The 26,529-nt window shown below is 42.8% G+C and overlaps 1 long non-coding RNA gene across 3 annotated transcripts in view; it reads left to right on the forward strand.

Annotated features, from left to right (window-relative positions):
• Window positions 1-7,415: 7,415 nt before the first annotated feature.
• LOC138855500 (uncharacterized) overlaps window positions 7,416-26,529 on the forward strand; it is a 43,590-nt gene continuing 24,476 nt past the window's right edge. For all 3 annotated transcript variants that reach the window (XR_011394745.1, XR_011394747.1, XR_011394746.1), the window contains exons 1-3: window positions 7,416-7,448; window positions 16,289-16,432; window positions 17,057-17,420. This is a non-coding gene — a long non-coding RNA (uncharacterized lncRNA). The remainder of the gene's footprint in view (window positions 7,449-16,288; window positions 16,433-17,056; window positions 17,421-26,529) is intronic.

A 26,529-nucleotide genomic window follows, 5' to 3' on the forward strand; every position in this document is an offset into this window, starting at 1 on the left:
AAGCCTGGCCACTACATCATCAGTCAGTACTTGTAACCAAGCCTAAGCCAGGCCACTACAACATCAGTGTTCACATTGCACGTTGCTCCATAAACATACTTATCTACGTTCATGTTATCATAGTGGGTTATAGATCTACTCAGGCTTCTAACTGCATTCCTATAACAATCATTTTCATTATTTACTTCTCTCCTAATATTATTCCTAATGCTAGACACAGATATACCAAAGTTATATTCTACATTCTCCTTCTGGGTACTCTTCTTGGCTAACATATCAACTTTATCATGAAGGAGTAATCCAATGTATGATGGGATCCATAGCAATTGTACATTAATTCCGTTGTCCCTGATTTTTGAGTATCTATACCTGACTTCTCCAATGAGCATGTTGTTGGAGTCATTATATGAGTCAAGAGCCTTCAATGATGACATAGAATCAGTAATGATGATAGAGTCAAGCGCAGTGTCATAGGTTAGCTTTAGCGCCATTAGGATTGCAAACAATTCAGTTTGCAGTGTAGACGCCCAGTTGTTAATTCTTATGCCTAACTCAACAAATTTATTATCGTTCTTAACTAGGGAGGTGGCAACAAGAGCAGATGCAGCCCTGCCAGAAGACTCCTGCTGGAGGTGGCAACAAGAGCAGATGCAGCCCTGCCAGAAGAACAAGAGCAGATGCAGCCCTGCTCCTGCTGAGGTGGCAACAAGAGCAGTTTCATCCCTGCCAGAAGACTCCTGCTGGAGGTGGCAACAAGAGCAGATGCAGCCCTGCCAGAAGACTCCTGCTGGAGGTGGCAACAAGAGCAGATGCAGCCCTGCCAGAAGACTCCTGCTGGAGGTGGCAACAAGAGCAGATGCAGCTGCTGGAGGTGGCAACAAGAGCAGATGCAGCCCTGCCAGAAGACTCCTGCTGGAGGTGGCAACAAGAGCAGATGCAGCCCTGCCAGAAGACTCCTGCTGGAGGTGGCAACAAGAGCAGATGCAGCCCTGATAGAAGACTCCTGCTGGAGGTGGCAACAAGAGCAGATGCAGCCCTGCCAGAAGACTCCTGCTGGAGGTGGCAACAAGAGCAGATGCAGCCCTGCCACAAGACTCCTGCTGGAGGTGGCAACAAGAGCAGATGCAGCCCTGCCACAAGACTCCTGCTGGAGGTGGCAACAAGAGCAGATGCAGCCCTGCCACAAGACTCCTGCTGGAGGTGGCAACGAGCAGATGCAGCCCTGCCACAAGACTCCTGCTGGAGGTGGCAACAAGAGCAGATGCAGCCCTGCCAGAAGACTCCTGCTGGAGGTGGCAACAAGAGCAGATGCAGCCCTGCCAGAAGACTCCTGCTGGAGGTGACAACAATAGCAGATGCAGCCCTGATAGAAGACTCCTGCTGGAGGTGGCAACAAGAGCAGATGCAGCCCTGCCACAAGACTCCTGCTGGAGGTGGCAACAAGAGCAGATGCACCCCTGCCAGAAGACTCCTGCTGGAGGTGGCAACAAGAGCAGATGCAGCCCTGCCAGAAGACTCCTGCTGGAGGTGGCAACAAGAGCAGATGCAGCCCTGCCACAAGACTCCTGCTGGAGGTGGCAACAAGAGCAGATGCAGCCCTGCCACAAGACTCCTGCTGGAGGTGGCAACAAGAGCAGATGCAGCCCTGCCACAAGACTCCTGCTGGAGGTGGCAACAAGAGCAGATGCAGCCCTGATAGAAGACTCCTGCTGGAGGTGGCAACAAGAGCAGATGCAGCCCTGCCAGAAGACTCCTGTTGGAGGTGGCAACAAGAGCAGATGCAGCCCTGCCAGAAGACTCCTGTTTAGATCCATCAGTGTATATAACTTGTGATAGCTTATTACTACCAGCTAGGTGAGAAATTTCTTCTTGAGCAGTTGTTGTAACAAGTGATTTAAGGAAGGGATTACTAGCAATGAGCTTCTTGGGAGGGACTTATAGGTATGTGATATTAAATGAACACATCTTCCATGGAGGGGTGAAATGCTCTTGTTGCCTACAGTGATACAGTTCATGCAGGTTGTAAAACTTAATGCAACTGCACGTTTTCACAATCCATTTAGACGTGTGTATTTACTTCTAGACACTTGGTAAGATTCACTGTGACAATGTCTAGATCATTTCTCAACATTCTAATACCGAGTACAATGTTAATCTCAACAATCCTATCACTGATGCTAGAAATACCAAGCTCCTTCCTCATGTTAAGAACTTTTGTAGATCTGGGACAGCCAAGAATAATTCTGAGAGCTTCATTTTGCATTAACTCCAAGGGTCGGAGAGAACTTTCTCTAGCTAATATCAACATGGGAGCAGCATAATCAATTAAGAACCTAACATAGGCTATGTACATCATTCTCACGATTCTCACATTAGCACCATAGTTGGGGTTGTAGCCAGCAACATTAGTACCATAGTTGGGGTTGTAGCCAGCAACATTAGCACCATAGTTGGGGTTGTAGCCAGCAACATTAGCACCATAGTTGGGGTTGTAGCCAGCAACATTAGTACCATAGTTGGGGTTGTAGCCAGCAACATTAGCACCATAGTTGGGGTTGTAGCCAGCAACATTAGCACCATAGTTGGGGTTGTAGCCAGCAACATTAGCACCATAGTTGGGGTTGTAGCCAACAACATTAGCACCATAGTTGGGGTTGTAGCCAGCAACATTAGCACCATAGTTGGGGTTGTAGCCAGCAACATTAGTACCATAGTTGGGGTTGTAGCCAGCAACATTAGCACCATAGTTGGGGTTGTAGCCAGCAACATTAGTACCATAGTTGGGGTTGTAGCCAGCAACATTAGTACCATAGTTGGGGTTGTAGCCAGCAACATTAGTACCATAGTTGGGGTTGTAGCCAGCAACATTAGTACCATAGTTGGGGTTGTAGCCAGCAACATTAGCACCATAGTTGGGGTTGTAGCCAGCAACATTAGTACCATAGTTGGGGTTGTAGCCAGCAACATTAGTACCATAGTTGGGGTTGTAGCCAGCAACATTAGTACCATAGTTGGGGTTGTAGCCAGCAACATTAGCACCATAGTTGGGGTTGTAGCCAGCAACATTAGCACCATAGTTGGGGTTGTAGCCAGCAACATTAGCACCATAGTTGGGGTTGTAGCCAGCAACATTAGTACCATAGTTGGGGTTGTAGCCAGCAACATTAGCACCATAGTTGGGGTTGTAGCCAGCAACATTAGTACCATAGTTGGGGTTGTAGCCAGCAACATTAGCACCATAGTTGGGGTTGTAGCCAGCAACATTAGCACCATAGTTGGGGTTGTAGCCAGCAACATTAGCACCATAGTTGGGGTTGTAGCCAGCAACATTAGCACCATAGTTGGGGTTGTAGCCAGCAACATTAGCACCATAGTTGGGGTTGTAGCTAGCAACATTAGCACCATAGTTGGGGTTGTAGCCAGCAACATTAGCACCATAGTTGGGGTTGTAGCCAGCAACATTAGCACCATAGTTGGGGTTGTAGCCAGCAACATTAGCACCATAGTTGGGGTTGTAGCCAGCAACATTAGCACCATAGTTGGGGTTGTAGCCAGCAACATTAGCACCATAGTTGGGGTTGTAGCCAGCAACATTAGCACCATAGTTAGGGTTGTAGCCAGCAACATTAGCACCATAGTTAGGATTGTAGCCAGCAACATTAGCACCATAGTTGGGTTGTAGCCAGCAACATTAGCACCATAGTTGGGGTTGTAGCCAGCAACATTAGCACCATAGTTGGGGTTGTAGCCAGCAACATTAGCACCATAGTTAGGGTTGTAGCCAGCAACATTAGCACCATAGTTGGGGTTGTAGCCAGCAACATTAGCACCATAGTTAGGGTTGTAGCCAGCAACATTAGCACCATAGTTAGGGTTGTAGCCAGCAACATTAGCACCATAGTTGGGGTTGTAGCCAGCAACATTAGCACCATAGTTGGGGTTGTAGCCAGCAACATTAGCACCATAGTTGGGGTTGTAGCCAGCAACATTAGCACCATAGTTGGGGTTGTAGCCAGCAACATTAGCACCATAGTTGGGTTGTAGCCAGCAACATTAGCACCATAGTTGGGTTGTAGCCAGCAACATTAGCACCATAGTTGGGGTTGTAGCCAGCAACATTAGTACCATAGTTGGGGTTGTAGCCAGCAACATTAGCGCCATAGTTGGGGTTGTAGCCAGCAACATTAGCACCATAGTTGGGGTTGTAGCCAGCAACATTAGCACCATAGTTGGGTTGTAGCCAGCAACATTAGCACCATAGTTGGGGTTGTAGCCAGCAACATTAGCACCATAGTTGGGGTTGTAGCCAGCAACATTAGCACCATAGTTGGGGTTGTAGCCAGCAACATTAGCACCATAGTTGGGGTTGTAGCCAGCAACATTAGCACCATAGTTGGGGTTGTAGCCAGCAACATTAGCACCATAGTTGGGGTTGTAGCCAGCAACATTAGCACCATAGTTGGGGTTGTAGCCAGCAACATTAGCACCATAGTTGGGGTTGTAGCCAGCAACATTAGCACCATAGTTGGGGTTGTAGCCAGCAACAATAGCACCATAGTTGGGGTTGTAGCCAGCAACATTAGCACCATAGTTGGGGTTGTAGCCAGCAACATTAGCACCATAGTTGGGGTTGTAGCCAGCAACATTAGCACCATAGTTGGGGTTGTAGCCAGCAACATTAGCACCATAGTTGGGGTTGTAGCCAGCAACATTAGCACCATAGTTGGGGTTGTAGCCAGCAACATTAGCACCATAGTTGGGGTTGTAGCCAGCAACATTAGCACCATAATTGGGGTTGTAGCCAGCAACATTAGCACCATAGTTGGGGTTGTAGCCAGCAACATTAGCACCATAGTTGGGGTTGTAGCCAGCAACATTAGCACCATAGTTAGGGTTGTAGCCAGCAACATTAACACCATAGTTGTGGTTGTAGCCAGCAACATTAGCACCATAGTTGGGGTTGTAGCCAGCAACATTAGTACCATAGTTGGGGTTGTAGCCAGCAACATTAGCACCATAGTTGGGGTTGTAGCCAGCAACATTAGCACCATAGTTGGGGTTGTAGCCAGCAACATTAGTACCATAGTTGGGGTTGTAGCCAGCAACATTAGCACCATAGTTGGGGTTGTAGCCAGCAACATTAGCACCATAGTTGGGGTTGTAGCCAGCAACATTAGCACCATAGTTGGGGTTGTAGCCAGCAACATTAGCACCATAGTTAGGGTTGTAGCCAGCAACATTAGCACCATAGTTGGGGTTGTAGCCAGCAACATTAGCACCATAGTTGGGGTTGTAGCCAGCAACATTAGCACCATAGTTGGGGTTGTAGCCAGCAACATTAGCACCATAGTTGGGGTTGTAGCCAGCAACATTAGCACCATAGTTGGGGTTGTAGCCAGCAACATTAGCATCATAGTTGGGGTTGTAGCCAGCAACATTAGTACCATAGTTGGGGTTGTAGCCAGCAACATTAGCACCATAGTTGGGGTTGTAGCCAGCAACATTAGCACCATAGTTGGGGTTGTAGCCAGCAACATTAGTACCATAGTTGGGGTTGTAGCCAGCAACATTAGCACCATAGTTGGGGTTGTAGCCAGCAACATTAGCACCATAGTTGGGGTTGTAGCCAGCAACATTAGTACCATAGTTGGGGTTGTAGCCAGCAACATTAGCACCATAGTTGGGGTTGTAGCCAGCAACATTAGCACCATAGTTGGGGATGTAGCCAGCAACATTAGCACCATAGTTGGGTTGTAGCCAGCAACATTAGCACCATAGTTGGGGTTGTAGCCAGCAACATTAGCACCATAGTTGGGGTTGTAGCCAGCAACATTAGCACCATAGTTGGGGTTGTAGCCAGCAACATTAGCACCATAGTTGGGGTTGTAGCCAGCAACATTAGCACCATAGTTGGGGTTGTAGCCAGCAACATTAGCACCATAGTTGGGGTTGTAGCCAGCAACATTAGCACCATAGTTGGGGTTGTAGCCAGCAACATTAGCACCATAGTTGGGGTTGTAGCCAGCAACATTAGTACCATAGTTGGGGTTGTAGCCAGCAACATTAGCACCATAGTTGGGGTTGTAGCCAGCAACATTAGCACCATAGTTGGGGTTGTAGCCAGCAACATTAGCACCATAGTTGGGGTTGTAGCCAGCAACATTAGCACCATAGTTGGGTTGTAGCCAGCAACATTAGCACCATAGTTGGGTTGTAGCCAGCAACATTAGTACCATAGTTGGGGTTGTAGCCAGCAACATTAGCACCATAGTTGGGGTTGTAGCCAGCAACATTAGCACCATAGTTGGGGTTGTAGCCAGCAACATTAGCACCATAGTTGGGGTTGTAGCCAGCAACATTAGCACCATAGTTGGGGTTGTAGCCAGCAACATTAGTACCATAGTTGGGGTTGTAGCCAGCAACATTAGCACCATAGTTGGGGTTGTAGCCAGCAACATTAGCACCATAGTTGGGGTTGTAGCCAGCAACATTAGTACCATAGTTGGGGTTGTAGCCAGCAACATTAGTACCATAGTTGGGGTTGTAGCCAGCAACATTAGCACCATAGTTGGGGTTGTAGCCAGCAACATTAGTACCATAGTTGGGGTTGTAGCCAGCAACATTAGTACCATAGTTGGGGTTGTAGCCAGCAACATTAGCACCATAGTTGGGGTTGTAGCCAGCAACATTAGCACCATAGTTGGGGTTGTAGCCAGCAACATTAGTACCATAGTTGGGGTTGTAGCCAGCAACATTAGTACCATAGTTGGGGTTGTAGCCAGCAACATTAGTACCATAGTTGGGGTTGTAGCCAGCAACATTAGTACCATAGTTGGGGTTGTAGCCAGCAACAGCTCTGAGAGCATTTAGCCTAGCTTTGCATTTCTTGTTTAGTTGTGGTATAGTGGATTTGTTAAAGGGTACATCTACACTAAGATATCTGTAAGTTTTAACGTAGCTAATGATTTCACCCTTATTGATGGGTGGAAGATGTCGTTTGCTTGTTAATATCTTTGTTTTATAGGACGATATTATGAGGCCTAGTCGATTACAAATTGCTTGAACTTCATTAAGAATGGTGCTCATCTTATTCCCTGTTGTATTAATGATGATATCATCAGCATAGCTTATAGCTATATGTTTAGGTGAGGCAGGTAGAGCATTTAGGAGAGCATTAATCAGAATATTAAATAGCATGGGACTAAGAGCTCCTCCCTGCTACAAAAAGGCCATAAGCTCGTCTCTCCTTTGTGCGGGTTCAAAGTTGTCTCAAATAAGTCAAATATTACTTATAAATATGTTTTAATATTATTTTAATAATAATATTATTATTGTTAGATAAAATTTAGTAATTAATTTGCCAAATTTGTTGTTGGTCTAGTTACTAAAATAATGTAAATAAAGTTAGGTAGGTAGTGTTGATGAGATGAGTGAGGGAGGAGAGAGTCGTGAGTGTTTATTTATTTATTTTAGCATACATACAGAGGTACAAAAAATACAGGTAAGAGCAGCATGCCAAAGCCACTTATATGCATAGCATTACGGGCTGGCTTAAAATTAACTTAAGATTAACTAAGCAATGATGAAATCAGTGATAAGACATTATTGTAAACAGATAACTATAAAGCACAAGTGAGTATTACAAAGACAGGTCATATAAGATAAGATAAGATAAGATTTCGTTCGGATTTTTAACCCCGGAGGGTTAGCCACCCAGGATAACCCAAGAAAGTCAGTGCGTCATCGAGGACTGTCTAACTTATTTCCATTGGGGTCCTTAATCTTGTCCCCCAGGATGCGACCCACACCAGTCGACTAACACCCAGGTACCTATTTGCTGCTAGGTGAACAGGACAATAGGTGTAAGGAAACGTGTCGAAATGTTTCCACCCACCGGGAATCGAACCCGGGCCCTCCGTGTGTGAAGCGGGAGCTTTACCCACCAGGTCACCGGGTTGCTTGCATTGTTGTACATTCAGTAGAATGGAGTATTCTGTTAGGTAGTGTATTTAAAAAATAATAAAGTTAGATTGGGTTTTAGGTTTAACATTTATGTGATATAATTGTGAGAAACATTTAAGATATACAATTTATAAGGTTGAGTTATTCAGTATTTATTTGGTTTTGGGTGAGTAAGTGATCTTTGAGAAGAGGCTTGAATTTATAAACAGGTAGTGTTTCTTTTATATTTACAGGTAATGAATTCCAGATTTTAGGGCCTTTTATATGCATTGAGTTTTTGCATAGCGTGAGATGGACACGAGGAACATCAAAGAGTGATCTGTGCCTTGTGTTATGGTCATGTGTTCTGTTGAGGTTGGCAAGGAGATGTTTGAGGGGAGGGTTAATATCAGAGTTAAGTGTTCTATGTATGTAATAGGTGCAGTAATAAGTATGGATGTTTTGTATGGTGAGTAGGTTTAGTGTATTGAATATTGGTGGAGTGTGCTGCCTGTAGTGAGAATTTGTTATCATTCTGACTGCAGCCTTTTGTTGGGTAATTAATGGTCTGTGATGGTTAATTGTTGTTGAGCCCCATGCACAAATTCCATAGGTGAGATAGGGGTAAATAAGAGAGTGATAAAGGGCCAGGAGGGCTGACTGTGGAACATAGTACCGTATCTTCGATAGTATGCCTACAGTCTTGGAAATTTTCTTAGAAATTTGTTGTATATGTGTATGAAATTTGAGTCTATTATCAAGGTGGATTCCTAAGAATTTTCCCTCTGTTAGCTTTGTGATAGGTGATCCGTTTATCATTATGTTCAGAGGGACATCTGTAGCTCTGTTACCAAACTGAATGAAGTAGGTTTTGTCAATGTTTAGTGTAAGTTTGTTAGTCCTCATCCAGGTAGATATTTTCTGTAATTCGGTATTTACAGTATTGGCTAGCATGACTGGGCTCGGGTGGGAGAAGACGTATGTAGTGTCATCTGCAAATAGTGTGGGTTTGAGTAATTGCGAAGCATTTGGTAGGTCATTTATGTATAGGAGAAAGAGAAGAGGGCCAAGGACACTTCCCTGTGGGACACCAACTGTGATTGGTTGTGCGGAAGAGCTTGCCCCATTTGCGTACACATATTGGCTTCTGTTGCTGAGGTAAGACTTGAGGTAGTTGAGGGAGTGCCCTCTAATACCATAGTGTGACAATTTTACGTGGAGCAAGTCATGGTCAACTGTATCAAAAGCTTTACGTAAGTCAATGAAGATCCCCAGTGGGACTTCTTTTTTCTCTATTGCAGTGTATATATGTTCTAGCATGTGTATAATAGCATCATTAGTATTTTTATTAGGCCTGAATCCAAATTGGCAGGGGTTGAGTATGTTTTGGGAGATAAGGTAGGAGTAGATTCGTTTATGAATTAATTTTTCGAAGATTTTTGAGAGAGGGTGTAAGTTGGATATTGGCCTATAGTTATTCAACTCTGTTTGGTCTCCTCCTTTGTGGATCGGGGTGACCCTTGCTATTTTGAGTACTGTAGGGAAGGTGGAGGATTCAATGGATTTGTTAAAGAGTGTTGCAATGATTGGTGATAGCACTTGTGACACTTTTTTGTATATAAAAGGTAGTAAGGTATTTAAATCTCCTGCCTTGTTTTTTAGTGCGTTGATAATAAGGGAGACTTCGTATGGGTTAGTCGGAGCTAGGAACAGTGTGTTCGGGTAGTTGCCAGTGAGGTAGTCATTTGGTGGGGTATCTGAGCTTGGGATTTTATTGGCAAGGTTTTGTCCTATAGTGGAGAAGAAATCATTGAGTCTGTTTGCTGTTTCTGTTGGTGGGAGTTGGGGTTCATCTGATTTTGCTGATTTTATTTCGCTATTTCGTGATATCTTTTTTGTTCCCAGAATTTCTGATAGGGTTTTCCAGGTCTTTTTTATATCACCTCGTAAGTTGGATAATCTGTTCTCATAATACAATTTTTTTGCCCTTCTTATCAGGCTGGTTAGGATTGACGAGTAACGTTTTGTTTGGTCTCTGGTTATGTGACCCATTCTGTACTGTTTTTCATGTTGGTGTTTTGTATTTATGGATTTGAGAATGCTGGGTGTTAGCCAGGGACTGTTCAGTCTCTTAGCTGTCATCTGTTTAGTTTTTTTTAGGGCAGTGCTTGTTATAGAGGTATTGGGTCTTTTTTAGAAAATTATTAATACATTCGTCAATATCTGTATAGATTTCTAGCTCAATGTGCCAGTCAATGTTTGTTACTGCTGTTGTGAAGTTATTAATGGCTGCCTCATTGTGAAGTCTGAAGGTGACTTTAGTAGTGTCTTGGGGTAGTTTACCAAGAGTTGTTATGAGGAAAGTAGGGTAGTGGTCTGTGGTATTATCTGTTATTATGCCTGATTTTAAAGGGGATATGGTGTTGGTCCAGATGTGGTCAAGTAGGGAAACACTAGTCTCTGTAACTCTTGTAGGTTTTGTTACTGTTGGTAGCAACATACAGTTACTCATTGTGTTTGTGAATTCAGTAACGTGTGGGTCCTGGTCTTGCAGGAGATTTATATTGAAGTCACCTGAGAGTAGTAAGTGATCTTTGTTCATGCGTGCATCAGTTATCATGCTTCCTAGGTTTTGACTAAATTGGCTAATGTTTGACTGTGGAACTCTGTAGATGTTTATCAATGTGAGAGGTTTTTGTAGGTACTTGGATTTGAATTTAGCTATTATATATTCCCCATGTTCATCCCTTGTGCAAGTATTAGTGATACATTGTAGTTGGTCTGAGTAGTATATGGCTGTGCCACCCCCTTGTTGGTCTGGCCTACAGTTGTGTATGGCTGTGTAACCAGGAATGGCATAGACATCTGTACTATCAGGCTTTAGCCAGGTTTCAGTTAGTGTAATGATGGACATATTGGCATGTAAGGAATTTAGTAATGCTATGAGGTCATCGTAATGCTTGCTTAAAGATCTGATATTGTAGTTAAAGATAGTTATGTTGTTGTTGGCACTGAGAAGTGCCTTTGATTGTTCTGCAGTGTAGTAATTACAGTAACTGTTTGATTCATTTAAGTCATTAAATAAGAGGTTGGTATCAGGATCAATGCTTGTAATCATAAGATTTGTAGTGAATCTATAGTTAGAATTAAGTATAAAACAAAGTAAATAGTCTTAAGCTAAAAAATAGCACCTGAATTATTTAACAAATGTAAAATAATGAGCTAAGGTATTTTTTTTTTTTTTTTTTTTTTAAGCTAAAATAAAGGAGACAATATAAAAGGGACTAATACAAATAAAGTGATGATCAAATAATGGAGCTTGGGAATATGATAGTAGGTAGTACTATAAAGGTAATTCTTTAAAGTTAGAATTATAGTATAAAATTATAATATAAAAGGGACTAATATAAGTTGTGGTGAACAATGAAGTGGTAATCAAATAAATGAGCTTTGGAATATAATGGCAAAATTGTGAACTTATTCTACTTTAGCACCTTGATTATTTTAACAATTGTGAATATATAAACTAGGGTAGTTATATAAAGCTAAAATAAAGGAGAAAATATATAAGGGACTAAAATTAAGTAATGGTAAACAAAGTTAAATGGACAGATGGTCACTATGAAATAATATTAGTTTAGGAGTAAGATCTGATTTGTAATATTAAATAAATTGAGCAGTTTATTGCACAATAAAAAGTAAAAAAAAAAAATGAGGTAGTTGGTACTAGCTAGCAAAAGATAGTTTTGGTACTTGCAAAAAAGTAATTGGAATATATACTAATTGCATACACAATGAAAAGTGACTAAAAAACAAGTAGTGATAAACAAAATTAAATGGACAGGTAAGAATAATGAATATTATTAATTTGGAGTAAGATTTGACTTGTAATTTAAAATTATGAGCAATTAATAGCAGTAAGAAAGAAGTATAGAGTATTGGAGGTAGTTGGCATTAGCTAGTGATGAAAAAATAATAAAAATAATAATGCACAATATAATAGTAACGTACACTATATGCACCACACGTATATATGTATTAAGGGCACTTATCTAATCTGTTACAGAAATGTCAGCTTTTCTAAGGAAGGTAGAGAAATCATGTTCGTTTGAGATGGTATATTGTTGTCCTGTTGATGTTTTCCTTACTAGTATTTTCCCATCTCGCGTGAAACACTGATGTATTTTGTTTTCCTGTTTAAGTTTTCTCAGCCTGAACAGAAGGTTTTGACGTTTTTTTGTTAGACACTCATTTATGTACACTCCATTTTTCATTGTAATTGCTGATTTAATTAGGTCCTTTCTTTTATCGTATGAATGAAGTCGGATCATTATACTGTGTTTACTTCCTGGTTTTCCTAGCAAACGTGTTTCTTTGATTTCATTGTTTTGCACGATGACTTGTACGTGGTTCTGTATTATCCTGATAGCAGTTTCTTTGCACTGTGCTTGTGTTATGTCACTAGGAATGTGTGGACTGTTTATTATAACTGCATCAGACAACTTATCTTGTTCAGTTTTGTCGTCATGGAAATCAAGGTATTCATTTAGTCGAGTGTGCATGTTCTGATTCCAGTCCTTGATTGCTTCTTCAACCTTCATATTTATTGTTGTTATTTGCTCAGTGTGACTGGCTATAGCTGCTTTTAGAGTATTTTCTGTGTCAACACTTCCCGATGTAATCTTCTCTTCAAGGTTTTGGATCTTGTTCTCGAGGTTGGTTATCTTGGATTCTCGTCGCTCGAGTGTTGCTTTGATATCTTTGATTTCATTTTCTAGAGCAACGATGTAGTCCTTGATATTGTCAGGAATAATCATACCTGAGTTATCATGGGTGAATCCTTTGAAGGGAGTGGAGTTGGAGGGGGAGTCAGCCATGTTTGTTGTTGTTGTTGTTGTTGGTCCCTGGGTGGCGGTGGTGAGGGGGGTTGATGATACACCGGCGTCCTGCTGGGTAGACAAGTTGAGTTCTAGGGTCCTTGCTGTTATTCTATTATTACTGGTGTTGTTTCTTCTGCGATATCCTTTCATAGTATCACTGAAGTAGATACTGTGTAGCAATGGAGGAGAAGGCTTGTTTTCTCGGAGCTTGGGTTAAGTGGTTGTCTGGCAGCGGAGGCAGTGTTTGGGTTAGCAGGGCTGTCTTCCTTAGATCTTCTAATTTTGTCAAGATTTGGGTTACATTCTTAGTATTCTTGGGTCATGTTGTGGTCTACGTGGGTTCATGTAGTTGAACTTTCACTTAGGCCATCACAAGTTTTGATGAGCGATGTTTTTTTGAGAAAGAAGAGCTGGTAGGATACCGTTGCTGCCGCTGCCGCCGCCGCCCTTAATGAAGGGTTGCTCTGACGTACTGCCTTTCTTACCATATTTTATAAATAATAGTAAAAAGATAATGTTGAAGTGGCGACCAGCAAGATGGCCAAGAAACCGGGAATACAACCATAAAAACCATTGAAAAATACACTGCAGAGTCACTGTTTTAAACCAAAAACAGTTGCAGTTTTTCCCATAATGCACTGCATGCTGCAGGACTCTTTTTATATGGTGCACACTTAGCACATCAACCCAGTCTCTCATATCTAGGTCCAAATTTACCGCTCACAGCTGAACCGAGCTCATGGCATAGTACTGTGGCATAGAGAGACACTTCAAACCCGTCAAATTATGCCACATACACTTATGGGGTTAATTGAAGATCACTGAATTACTTCAAAGTATTAATACATAAAATTGTACTATTATTGATTTAGCTACCTCTCTTTTGTGTACATTTAAAAACTCCTACTTAATAACCTATGTATAGTTCTTAAGCAGTCTTTAACCCTTTCAGGGTTTCGGACGTATTAGTACGGCTTATGCACCAGTGTCCATGACGTACTAGTATGCCTAAATTCTAGCGCCTTCAAATCTAGTGAGAGAAAGCTGGTAGGCCTACATATGAAAGAATGGGTCTATGTGGGACAAGCGAGGTGCGCTCAGGCCAAAGTGGACGCGTATGGTACGGAACGAATAGCGCTGGTCGGCTTTTTAAGCACAAGTTGAGGCAAAATTTTTGCGTTAAAATGTATCGCTAGTCAGATTTATCGTTAATCGATGCCATCGCTGGTTGAGGGTCCACTGTAAAACACTTGTGTAGGATTTGGGAATCTTATTGAGGAAATGTTTCACCAGCCAGTGACTTCTTCAGTCCAATACAGAGAATCACAGAAAAGTATGAGGTAATCAGTCCCTCAACCTGGAGTGGATGTTTTCAGTCCGTTAATCTTGAACACATTGGACTGAGGGACTGATTACCTCATCTCCTTATCTTCCTTTGTTCTTCTCTGTACTGGACTGAAGAAGTCTCTGGCTGGTGAAACATTTCTACAATAAAGATTCCAAATTGTTGTACAAATGGCAGCTTTTTGGTTTTTCAAAAGTATTTTCACTCCATGTTTGTTTATTGTACTCTGGATCCCATGTTTGTTTTTGTACTCTGGATCCCATGTTTGTTTATTGTACTCTGGATCCCATGTTTGTTTTTGTACTCTGGATCCCATGTTTGTTTATTGTACTCTGGATCCCATGTTTGTTTTTGTACTCTGGATCCCATGTTTGTTTATTGTACTCTGGATCCCATGTTTGTTTTTGTACTCTGGATCCCATGTTTGTTTATTGTACTCTGGATCCCATGTTTGTTTTTGTACTCTGGATCCCATGTTTGTTTATTGTACTCTGGATCCCATGTTTGTTTTTGTACTCTGGATCCCATGTTTGTTTTTGTACTCTGGATCCCATGTTTGTTTTTGTACTCTGGATCCCATGTTTGTTTATTGTACTCTGGATCCCATGTTTGTGTATTGTACTCTGGATCCCATGTTTGTTTTTGTACTCTGGATCCCATGTTTGTTTATTGTACTCTGGATCCCATATTTGTTTATTGTACTCTGGATCCCATGTTTGTTTATTGTACTCTGGATCCCATGTTTGTGTATTGTACTCAGGATCCCATGTTTGTGTATTGTACTCTGGATCCCATGTTTGTGTATTGTACTCAGGATCCCATGTTTGTGTATTGTACTCAGGATCCCATGTTTGTGTATTGTACTCAGGATCCCATGTTTGTGTATTGTACTCTGGATCCCATGTTTGTGTATTGTACTCAGGATCCCATGTTTGTGTATTGTACTCAGGATCCCATGTTTGTGTATTGTACTCTGGATCCCATGTTTGTTTATTGTACTCTGGATCCCATGTTTGTGTATTGTACTCTGTATCCCATGTTTGTGTATTGTACTCTGGATCCCATGTTTGTGTATTGTACTCTGTATCCCATGTTTGTGTATTGTACTCTGGATCCCATGTTTGTGTATTGTACTCTGTATCCCATGTTTGTGTATTGTACTCTGGATCCCATATTTGTGTATTGTACTCTGGATCCCATGTTTGTGTATTGTACTCTGTATCCCATGTTTGTGTATTGTACTCTGTATCCCATGTTTGTGTATTGTATTCTGAATCCCATGTTTGTGTATTGTACACAGGATCCCATGTTTGTGTATTGTACTCTGGATCCCATATTTGTGTATTGTACTCTGGATCCCATGTTTGTGTATTGTACTCAGGATCCCATGTTTGTGTATTGTACTCAGGATCCCATGTTTGTGTATTGTACTCTGGATCCCATGTTTGTGTATTGTACTCTGTATCCCATGTTTGTGTATTGTACTCTGAATCCCATGTTTGTGTATTGTACACAGGATCCCATGTTTGTGTATTGTACTCTGGATCCCATATTTGTGTATTGTACTCTGGATCCCATGTTTGTGTATTGTACTCAGGATCCCATGTTTGTGTATTGTACTCTGGATCCCATGTTTGTGTATTGTACTCTGGATCCCATGTTTGTGTATTGTACTCAGGATCCCATGTTTGTGTATTGTACTCTGGATCCCATGTTTGTGTATTGTACTCTGTATCCCATGTTTGTGTATTGTACTCTGAATCCCATGTTTGTGTATTGTACACAGGATCCCATGTTTGTGTATTGTACTCTGGATCCCATATTTGTGTATTGTACTCTGGATCCCATGTTTGTGTATTGTACTCAGGATCCCATGTTTGTGTATTGTACTCTGGATCCCATGTTTGTGTATTGTACTCTGGATCCCATGTTTGTGTATTGTACTCAGGATCCCATGTTTGTGTATTGTACTCTGGATCCCATGTTTGTGTATTGTACTCTGTATCCCATGTTTGTGTATTGTACTCTGGATCCCATATTTGTGTATTGTACTCTGGATCCCATGTTTGTGTATTGTACTCTGGATCCCATACACTTGAGTCATTATTTTTGTGTATTGCAGGAAATTGACCCAAATATTGGGTACGGGGAACTACCAGACGAATACTTTGAAGGAGCATCCGATGCCATGCTAAAGGGTCGAGACATCATGCAGGAGGTACTGGGGGCCTTCCCGGGTATAGATGAAGCTATGAGCTATGCAGAAGTAAGTTTGTACCCAGCTTTTATGAAGTACCCTACTCTATTTTAATCTTTGATGACTTGCAAGAGTTTTTGTACAGTAAGTTGGCAACTTACAAACACGTTGCGACCTCATGAATTCTGTGTAATGATGATATAATAATATACACAATAATGATGGTATACACAGTACAGAAGGTTCTCAACGTGTTTGTGTTCCCAGAGCCCAGCCATGAGCCAGGCTTGTCTGGTGTCTGCCTAGTCAACCAGGTTATTGCTGGTAGTGGCCGGCTGACACATATAGAAATTTGACTGTTGGTGTGTGAGCAATGTAATGCAGGGTTAATTATGAAGGGATTGAAGTAACCACTTTGCCAGACATAGTCCTGCACTCTTCTAGCAACACAGTGATTGATTGATTGATGGTGAATATGTTTTCTCTTTTTTTTTTTGGGGGGGGGGTTATCCTACCCTGGTGGGAGACATTAGGAGTAAGGGGGGGGGGGGTTAAGAGTGTTACTTCTTATTTGAGTCACCTTGCCTTGGTGGGAAATGGCCAATGCATTAATAAAAAAAATTACAACACATATGGCTTACGGAGGACGGCTGGTATATTGAATTATGTCCTAAAACATTGATTGTGTTTCAGGCTGGTTCAGGGCATGAACTTCAGTGTTGTGGTCTTCGACACTGCTCCAGTGTTGTGATCTTCGACACTGCTCCGGTGTTTTGACACTGCTCTGGTGTTGTGGTCTTCGACACTGCTCCGATGTTGTGATCTTCGACACTGCTCCGGTGTTTTGACACTGCTCCGGTGTTGTGGTCTTCGACACTGCTCCAGTGTTGTGGTCTTCGACACTGCTCCGGTGTTTTGACACTGCTCTGGTGTTGTGGTCTTCGACACTGCTCCGACCGGACACGCACTGCATCTGCTCTCATTTCCTCAAGTGATTGAGAAGTCGTTAAGGAAGTTGCTGAGACTGAACGACCAAGTCAGTGCCTTCGTAAACCAGGTAACTTGCTTACAGAATATTGTTTATAAAATATTCTTTCTTGTGCTTACAAAATATTCTTTCTTGTACTTACAAAATATTCTTTCTTCTTCCAACACACTGGCCGTATCCCACCAAGGCAGGGTGGCCCAAAAAGAAAAACGAAAGTTTCTCTTTTAAATTTAGTAATTTATACAGGAGAAGGGGTTACTAGCCCCTTGCTGCCGGCATTTTAGTCGCCTCTTACAACACGCATGGCTTAAGGAGGAAGAACTTTGTTCCACTTCCCCATGGAGATAAGAGGAAATAAACAAGAACAAGAACTAGAAAGAAAATAGAAGAAAACCCAGAGGGGTGTGTATATATATGCTTGTACATGTGTAGTGTGACCTAAGTGTAAGTAGAAGTAGCAAGACGTACCTGAAATCGTGCATGTTTATGAGACAGACAAAAGACACCAGCAATCCTACCATCATGTAAAACAATTACAGGTTTTCATTGTACACTCACTTGGCAGGACGGTAGTACCTCCCTGGGTGGTTGTTGTCTACCAACCTACTACCACAGGACGGTAGTACCTCCCTGGGTGGTTGTTGTCTACCAACCTACTACCACAGGACGGTAGTACCTCCCTGGGTGGTTGTTGTCTACCAACCTACTACCTAGGATATTCTTTCTTGTGCTTACAAAATATTCTTTTTTGTGTTTACAAAACATTCTTGTGCTTAAGATTTTTTTTTTTTTTTTTTTTTAAACATGTCGGCTGTCTCCCACCGAGGCAGAGTGACGCAAAAAAGAAAGAAACACTTACCATTATTCAACACTTTCACCATCATTCACAAATAATCAGTCTTTGCAGAGGTGCCCAGATATGACAGTTTAGATGTCATTCCAAACACCCAATATCTCAACCCCCTCCTTTAACCCTTAAACTGTCCAAACATTGATCTATGTTTTCACTGCTAGTGCTCCAAACATTTTGAAAAATATTTTTTTTTTTAAAGAGGGCATTTTTCTGTCTCACTAACATGCTAGATAACAGGGATATCTTGCTACTCCTACTTACACTTTGGTCACACTTCACAGACACGCACATGCATATATATATACATACATCTAGGTTTTTCTCCTTTTTCTAAATAGCTCTTGTTCTTCTTTATTTCTTCTATTGTCCATGGGGAAGTGGAAAAGAATCTTTCCTCCGTAAGCCATGCGTGTCGTATGAGGCGACTAAAATGCCGGGAGCAATGGGCTAGTAACCCCTTCTCCTGTAGACATTTACTAAAAAAGAGAAGAAGAAAAACTTTATAAAACTGGGATGCTTGAATGTGCGTGGATGTAGTGCAGATGACAAGAAACAGATGATTGCTGATGTTATGAATGAAAAGAAGTTGGATGTCCTGGCCCTAAGCGAAACAAAGCTGAAGGTGGTAGGGGAGTTTCGGTGGGGGGAAATAAATGGGATTAAATCTGGAGTATCTGAGAGAGTTAGAGCAAAGGAAGGGGTAGCAGTAATGTTGAATGGTCAGTTATGGAAGGAGAAAAGAGAATATGAATGTGTAAATTCAAGAATTATGTGGATTAAAGTAAAGGTTGGATGCGAGAAGTGGGTCATAATAAGCGTGTATGCACCTGGAGAAGAGAGGAGAGAGAGAGATTTTGGGAGATGTTAAGTGAATGTATAGGAGCCTTTGAACCAAGTGAGAGAGTAATTGTGGTAGGGGACCTGAATGCTAAAGTAGGAGAAACTTTTAGAGAGGGTGTGGTAGGTAAGTTTGGGGTGCCAGGTGTAAATGATAATGGGAACCCTTTGATTGAACTTTGTATAGAAAGGGGTTTAGTTATAGGTAATACATATTTTAAGAAAAAGAGGATAAATAAGTATACACGATATGATGTAGGGCGAAATGACAGTAGTTTGTTGGATTATGTATTGGTAGATAAAAGACTGTTGAGTAGACTTCAGGATGTACATGTTTATAGAGAGGCCACAGATATATCAGATCACTTTCTAGTTGTAGCTACACTGAGAGTAAAAGGTAGAAGCATCAGGGAAGAGAGTGGTGAAGGTTTATAAACTAAAAGAGGAGGCAGTTAGGGTTAGATATAAACAGCTATTGGAGGATAGATGGGCTAATGAGAGGATAGGCAATGGGGTCAAAGAGGTATGGGGTAGGCTTAAAAATGTAGTGTTAGAGTGTTCAGCGAAGTTTGTGGTTACAGGAAAGTGGGTGCGGGAGGGAAGAGGAGCGATTGGTGGAATGATGATGTAAAAAGAGTAGTAAGGGAGAAAAAGTTAGCATATGAGAAGTTTTTACAAAGTAGAAGTGATGCAAGGAGGGAAGAGTATATGGAGAAAAAGAGAGAGGTTAAGAGAGTGGTGAAGCAATGTAAAAAGAGAGCAAATGAGAGAGTGGGTGAGATGTTATCAACAAATTTTGTTGAAAATAAGAAAAAGTTTTGGAGTGAGATTAAAAAGTTAAGAAAGCCTAGAGAACAAATGGATTTGTCAGTTAAAAATAGAAGAGGAGAGTTATTAAATGGAGAGTTAGAGGTATTGGGAAGATGGAGGGAATATTTTGAGGAATTGTTAAATGTTGATGAAGATAGGGAAGCTGTGATTTTGTGTATAGGGCAAGGAGGAATAACATCTTGTAGGAGTGAGGAAGAGCCAGTTGTGAGTGTGGGGGAAGTTCATGAGGCAGTAGGTAAAATGAAAGGGGGTAAGGCAGCCGGGATTGATGGGATAAAGATAGAAATGTTAAAAGCAGGTGGGGATATAGTTTTAGAGTTGTTGGTGCAATTATTTAATAAATGTATGGAAGAGGGTAAGGTACCTAGGGATTGGGAGAGAGCATGCATAGTTCCTTTGTATAAAGGCAAAGGGGATAAAAGAGAGTGCAAAAATTATAGGGGGATAAGTCTGTTGAGTATACCTGGTAAAGTGTATGGTAGAGTTATTATTGAAAGAATTAAGAGTAAGACGGAGAATAGGATAGCAGATGAACAAGGAGGCTTTAGGAAAGGTAGGGGGTGTGTGGACCAGGTGTTTACAGTGAAACATATAAGTGAACAGTATTTAGATAAGGCTAAAGAGGTCTTTGTGGCATTTATGGATTTGGAAAAGGCGTATGACAGGGTGGATAGGGGGGCAATGTGGCAGATGTTGCAGGTGTATGGTGTAGGAGGTAGGCTACTGAAAGCAGTGAAGAGTTTTTACGAGGATAGTGAGGCTCAAGTTAGAGTATGTAGGAAAGAGGGAAATTATTTCCCAGTAAAAGTAGGCCTTAGACAAGTATGTGTGATGTCACCGTGGTTGTTTAATATATTTATAGATGGGGTTGTAAGAGAAGTAAATGCGAGGGTCTTGGCAGGAGGCGTGGAGTTAAAAGATAAAGAATCACACATAAAGTGGGAGTTGTCACAGTTGCTCTTTGCTGATGACACTGTGCTCTTGGGAGATTCTGAAGAGAAGTTGCAGAGATTGGTGGATGAATTTGGTAGGGTGTGCAAAAGAAGAAAATTGAAAGTGAATACAGGAAAGAGTAAGGTTATGAGGATAAAAAGATTAGGTGATGAAAGATTGGATATCAGATTGGAGGGAGAGAGTATGGAGGAGGTGAATGTATTCAGATATTTGGGAGTGGACGTGTCAGCGGATGGGTCTATGAAAGATGAGGTGAATCATAGAATTGATGAGGGGAAAAGGGTGAGTGGTGCACTTAGGAGTCTGTGGAGACAAAGAACTTTGTCCTTGGAGGCAAAGAGGGGAATGTATGAGAGTATAGCTTTACCAACGCTCTTATATGGGTATGAAGCATGGGTGATGAATGTTGCAGCAAGGAGAAGGCTGGAGGCAGTGGAGATGTCATGTCTGAGGGCAATGTGTGGTGTGAATATAATGCAGAGAATTCGTAGTTTGGAAGTTAGGAGGAGGTGCGGGATTACCAAAACTGTTGTCCAGAGGGCTGAGGGAGGGTTGTTGAGGTGGTTCGGACATGTAGAGAGAATGGAGCGAAACAGAATGACTTCAAGAGTGTATCAGTCTGTAGTGGAAGGAAGGCGGGGTAGGGGTCGGCCTAGGAAAGGTTGGAGGGAAGGGGTAAAGGAGGTTTTGTGTGCGAGGGGCTTGGACTTCCAGCAGGCATGCGTGAGCGTGTTTGATAGAAGTGAATGGAGACAAATGGTTTTTAATACTTGACGTGCTGTTGGAGTGTGAGCAAAGTAACATTTATGAAGGGGTTCAGGGAAACCGGCAGGCCGGACTTGAGTCCTGGAGATGGGAAGTACAGTGCCTGCACTCTGAAGGAGGGGTGTTAATGTTGCAGTTTAAAGACTGTAGTGTAAAGCACCCTTCTGGCAAGACAGTGATGGAGTGAATGATGGTGAAAGTTTTTCTTTTTCGGGCCACCCTGCCTTGGTGGACCACCCTGCCTTACCTAGAGTTTACCTGGAGAGAGTTCCGGGGGTCAACGCCCCCGCGGCCCGGTCTGTGACCAGGCCTCCTGGTGGATCAGAGCCTGATCAACCAGGCTGTTGCTGCTGGCTGCACGCAAACCAACGTACGAGCCACAGCCCGGCTGATCAGGAACTGACTTTAGGTGCTTGTCCAGTGCCAGCTTGAAGACTGCCAGGGGTCTGTTGGTAATCCCCCTTATGTGTGCTGGGAGGCAGTTGAACAGTCTCGAGCCCCTGACACTTATTGTATGGTCTCTTAACGTGCTAGTGACACCCCTGCTTTTCATTGGGGGGATGGTGCATCGTCTGCCAAGTCTTTTGCTTTCGTAGTGAGTGATTTTCGTGTGCAAGTTCGGTACTAGTCCCTCTAGGATTTTCCAGGTGTATATAATCATGTATCTCTCCCTCCTGCGTTCCAGGGAATACAGGTTTAGGAACCTCAAGTGCTCCCAGTAATTGAGGTGTTTTATCTCCGTTATGCGCGCCATGAAAGTTCTCTGTACATTTTCTAGGTCGGCAATTTCACCTGCCTTGAAAGGTGCTGTTAGTGTGCAGCAATATTCCAGCCTAGATAGAACAAGTGACCTGAAGAGTGTCATCATGGGCTTGGCCTCCCTAGTTTTGAAGGTTCTCATTATCCATCCTGTCATTTTTCTAGCAGATGCGATTGATACAATGTTATGGTCCTTGAAGGTGAGATCCTCCGACATGATCACTCCCAGGTCTTTGACTTTGGTGTTTCGCTCTATTTTGTGGCCAGAATTTGTTTTGTACTCTGATGAAGATTTAATTTCCTCATGTTTACCATATCTGAGTAATTGAAATTTCTCATCGTTGAACTTCATATTGTTTTCTGCAGCCCACTGAAAGATTTGGTTGATGTCCGCCTGGAGCCTTGCAGTGTCTGCAATGGAAGACACTGTCATGCAGATTCGGGTGTCATCTGCAAAGGAAGACACGGTGCTGTGGCTGACATCCTTGTCTATGTCGGATATGAGGATGAGGAACACGATGGGAGCGAGTACTGTGCCTTGTGGAACAGAGCTTTTCACCGTAGCTGCCTCGGACTTTACTCTGTTGACGACTACTCTCTGTGTTCTGTTAGTGAGGAAATTATAGATCCATCGACCGACTTTTCCTGTTATTCCTTTAGCACGCATTTTGTGCGCTATTACGCCATGGTCACACTCGTCGAAGGCTTTTGCAAAGTCTGTATATATTACATCTGCATTCTTTTTGTCTTCTAGTGCCTTTAGGACCTTGTCGTAGTGATCCAATAGCTGAGACAGACAGGAGCGACCTGTTCTAAACCCATGTTGCCCTGGGTTGTGTAACTGATGGGTTTCTAGATGGGTGGTGATCTTGCTTCTTAGGACCCTTTCAAAGATTTTTATGATATGGGATGTTAGTGCTATTGGTCTGTAGTTATTTGCTGTTGCTTTACTGCCCCCTTTGTGGAGTGGGGCTATGTCTGTTGTTTTTAGTAACTGTGGGACGACCCCCGTGTCCATGCTCCCTCTCCATAGGATGGAAAAGGCTCGTGATAGGGGCTTCTTGCAGTTCTTGATGAACACAGAGTTCCATGAGTCTGGCCCTGGGGCAGAGTGCATGGGCATGTCATTTATCGCCTGTTCGAAGTCATTTGGCGTCAGGATAACATCGGATAGGCTTGTGTTAATCAAATTTTGTGGCTCTCTCATAAAAAATTCATTTTGATCTTCGACTCTCAGTCTGGTTAGCGGCTTGCTAAAAACTGAGTCATATTGGGACTTGAGTAGCTCACTCATTTCCTTGCTGTCATCTGTGTAGGACCCATCTTGTTTAAGTAGGGGCCCAATACTTTACGTTGTTCTCGATTTTGATTTGGCATAGGAGAAGAAATACTTTGGGTTTCTTTCGATTTCATTTATGGCTTTTAGTTCTTCCCGCGATTCCTGACTCCTAAAGGATTCTTTTAGCTTAAGTTCGATGCTTGCTATTTCTCTGACCAGTGTCTCCCTACGCATTTCAGGTATATTGACCTCTTCTAGCCGCTCTGTTGTTCTTTTCCGTCGCCTGTAAAGGGAGCGCCTGTCTCTTTCTATTTTACATCTACTCCTCCTTTTTCTTAGAGGAATAAGCCTTGTGCATACATCGAGTGCCACCGAGTTAATCTGTTCTAGGCATAAGTTGGGGTCTGTGTTGCTTAGTATATCTTGCCTTGGTGGACCACCCTGCCTTGGTGGACCACCATGCCTTGGTGGGCCACCCTGCCTTGGTGGACCACCCTGCCTTGGTGGACCACCCTGCCTTGGTGGACCACCCTGCCTTGGTGGGCCACCCTGCCTTGGTGGGCCACCCTGCCTTGGTGGACCACCCTGCCTTGGTGGACCACCCTGCCTTGGTGGGCCACCCTGCCTTGGTGGGCCACCCTGCCTTGGTGGACCACCCTGCCTTGGTGGACCACCCTGCCTTGGTGGGCCACCCTGCCTTGGTGGACCACCCTGCCTTGGTGGGCCACCCTGCCTTGGTGGACCACCCTGCCTTGGTGGACCACCCTGCCTTGGTGGGCCACCCTGCCTTGGTGGACCACCCTGCCTTGGTGGGCCACCCTGCCTTGGTGGGCCACCCTGCCTTGGTGGACCACCCTGCCTTGGTGGGCCACCCTGCCTTGGTGGGCCACCCTGCCTTGGTGGGCCACCCTGCCTTGGTGGGAATCGGCCAGTGTGATAATAATTTTTTTTTTTTAATAAAATAAAAAAAATAACTTTCTGTGTATTATAAGACCAAACACAAAAATTTAGGACTAGTACTTACCGAGATATAAGATTGCAAAATTGGCGCTGGATGCTCACCTGACAGCAGCATCGAGTCCTGCCGCTTGCAGAAGTGTTGCCGATATACCTTTTTTCTCGCTTTTTTCTCGTTTTTATTTTAATTTATGTAATTTTTATGTTCTGATAATTACGATTTATAATAGTTCTTGTGACTTCATAGCCAATCTTTGTTCTGGCACTAATGTTTGGTACTGAAATAGTACTCAAATTTTCACAATCACCCCAGCAGGTGTACATTTTCACCTGTCTTGGTCATTTACTATTGTCTAGAAATATATACAAAGTATTTATAGGTCTCAGCAATGTTTTAGACATGTTGGAGTATATATGAAACTTGTTGAAGCCTAGTGTTTATGACAAGTGTGTCTAAACTGCTGACAGGGTAAGCAGTGGAGTGACACAATGATAGTGTACCGCTGCAGGGAACCCTGGCTATATTTGTTTACACTGTTACACACAAACATGTATGTATGTTTGTCTGTCTATCTCTGCTTATCTTTGTCTGCCTGTATGTGCCTGTCTTTCTGTCTGCCTGTGTGTCTGTCTTTCTGTCTGCCTGTGTGTCTGTCTTTCTGTCTGTCTTTCTGTCTGCCTGTGTGTCTGTCTTTCTGTCTGTCTTTCTGTCTGCCTGTGTGTCTGTCTTTCTGTCTGCCTGTGTGTCTCAGTATTTCTGTCTGTCTGTGTGTCTCAGTATTTCTGTCTGCCTGTGTGTCTGTCTTTCTATCTTCCTGTGTGTCTCGGTCTTTCTATATTCTTGCGTGTTTTGGTCTTTTTATCTACCTGTGTGTCTTGGCCTTTCTGTCTGCCTGTGTGTCTCGGTCTTTCTGTCTGCCTGTGTGTCTCAGTCTTTCTGTCTGCCTGTGCGTCTCTCTTTCTGTGTGTCTCAGTATTTCTGTCTGCCTGTGTGTCTCAGTCTTTCTGTCTGCCTGTGTGTCTCGGTCTTTCTGTCTGCCTGTGTGTCTCGGTCTTTCTGTCTGCCTGTGTGTCTCAGTCTTTCTGTCTGCCTGTGCGTCTCTCTTTCTGTGTCTCAGTATTTCTGTCTGCCTGTGTGTGTGTCTGTCTTTGTCTGCCTGTGTGTCTCAGTCTTTCTGTCTGCCTGTGCATCTGTCTTTCTGTGTACCTGTGTGTGTCTGTATTTCTGTCTGCCTGTGGGTGTCTGTCTTTCTGTCTGCCTGTGTGTGTGTGTGTTGTTTTGTCTGCCTGTGTGTCTTGGTCTTTCTATCTGCCTGTGTGTGTCTTCCCATCTGCTTGTCTGTCTTAGTGAGCGGCTCATAAACCAACAGATATTACACACGATGCAGCAGCCACGTCTGATTCCTGATGAAGTGAAAATGTGTATTACTTGCCACTGAGTTGCCAGTCATTAATATTATGTTTTCTATCTACAAGCACTGTATAGCACTTTGCCTGGAATTTTTGGGTTATCCTAGGTAATTTACATTATGTATAATAACTGTATTAATCCTCCATGGGGAAGTGGAACAGAATTCTTCCTCCGTAAGCCATGCGTGTTGTAAGAGGCGACTAAAATGCCGGGAGCAAGGGGCTAGTAACCTCTTCTGTATATATTACTAAATGCAAAAGGAGAAACTTTCGTTTTTCCTTTTGGGCCACCCCGCCTCGGTGGGATACGGCCGGTGTGTTGAAAGAAAGAAACTGTATTAATGTGTACGTGTGACAAAGATATAGACAGATACAGACAGATAGCCAGTCGTATCAAAAATGAAAGGATGTTGCACAAATGTTACACATGGGTTATTATCAAGGTTTTTGATATTTCCTCGACCACTTGTGGCCACATCCATAACTTTCCTCTTAACCCATAAACGGGCCAAACGTATATATACTTTTTTACC

This window comes from Cherax quadricarinatus, chromosome 97, assembly GCF_038502225.1.
Source record: "Cherax quadricarinatus isolate ZL_2023a chromosome 97, ASM3850222v1, whole genome shotgun sequence".
In the NCBI taxonomy this organism is placed as follows: domain Eukaryota; kingdom Metazoa; phylum Arthropoda; class Malacostraca; order Decapoda; family Parastacidae; genus Cherax; species Cherax quadricarinatus.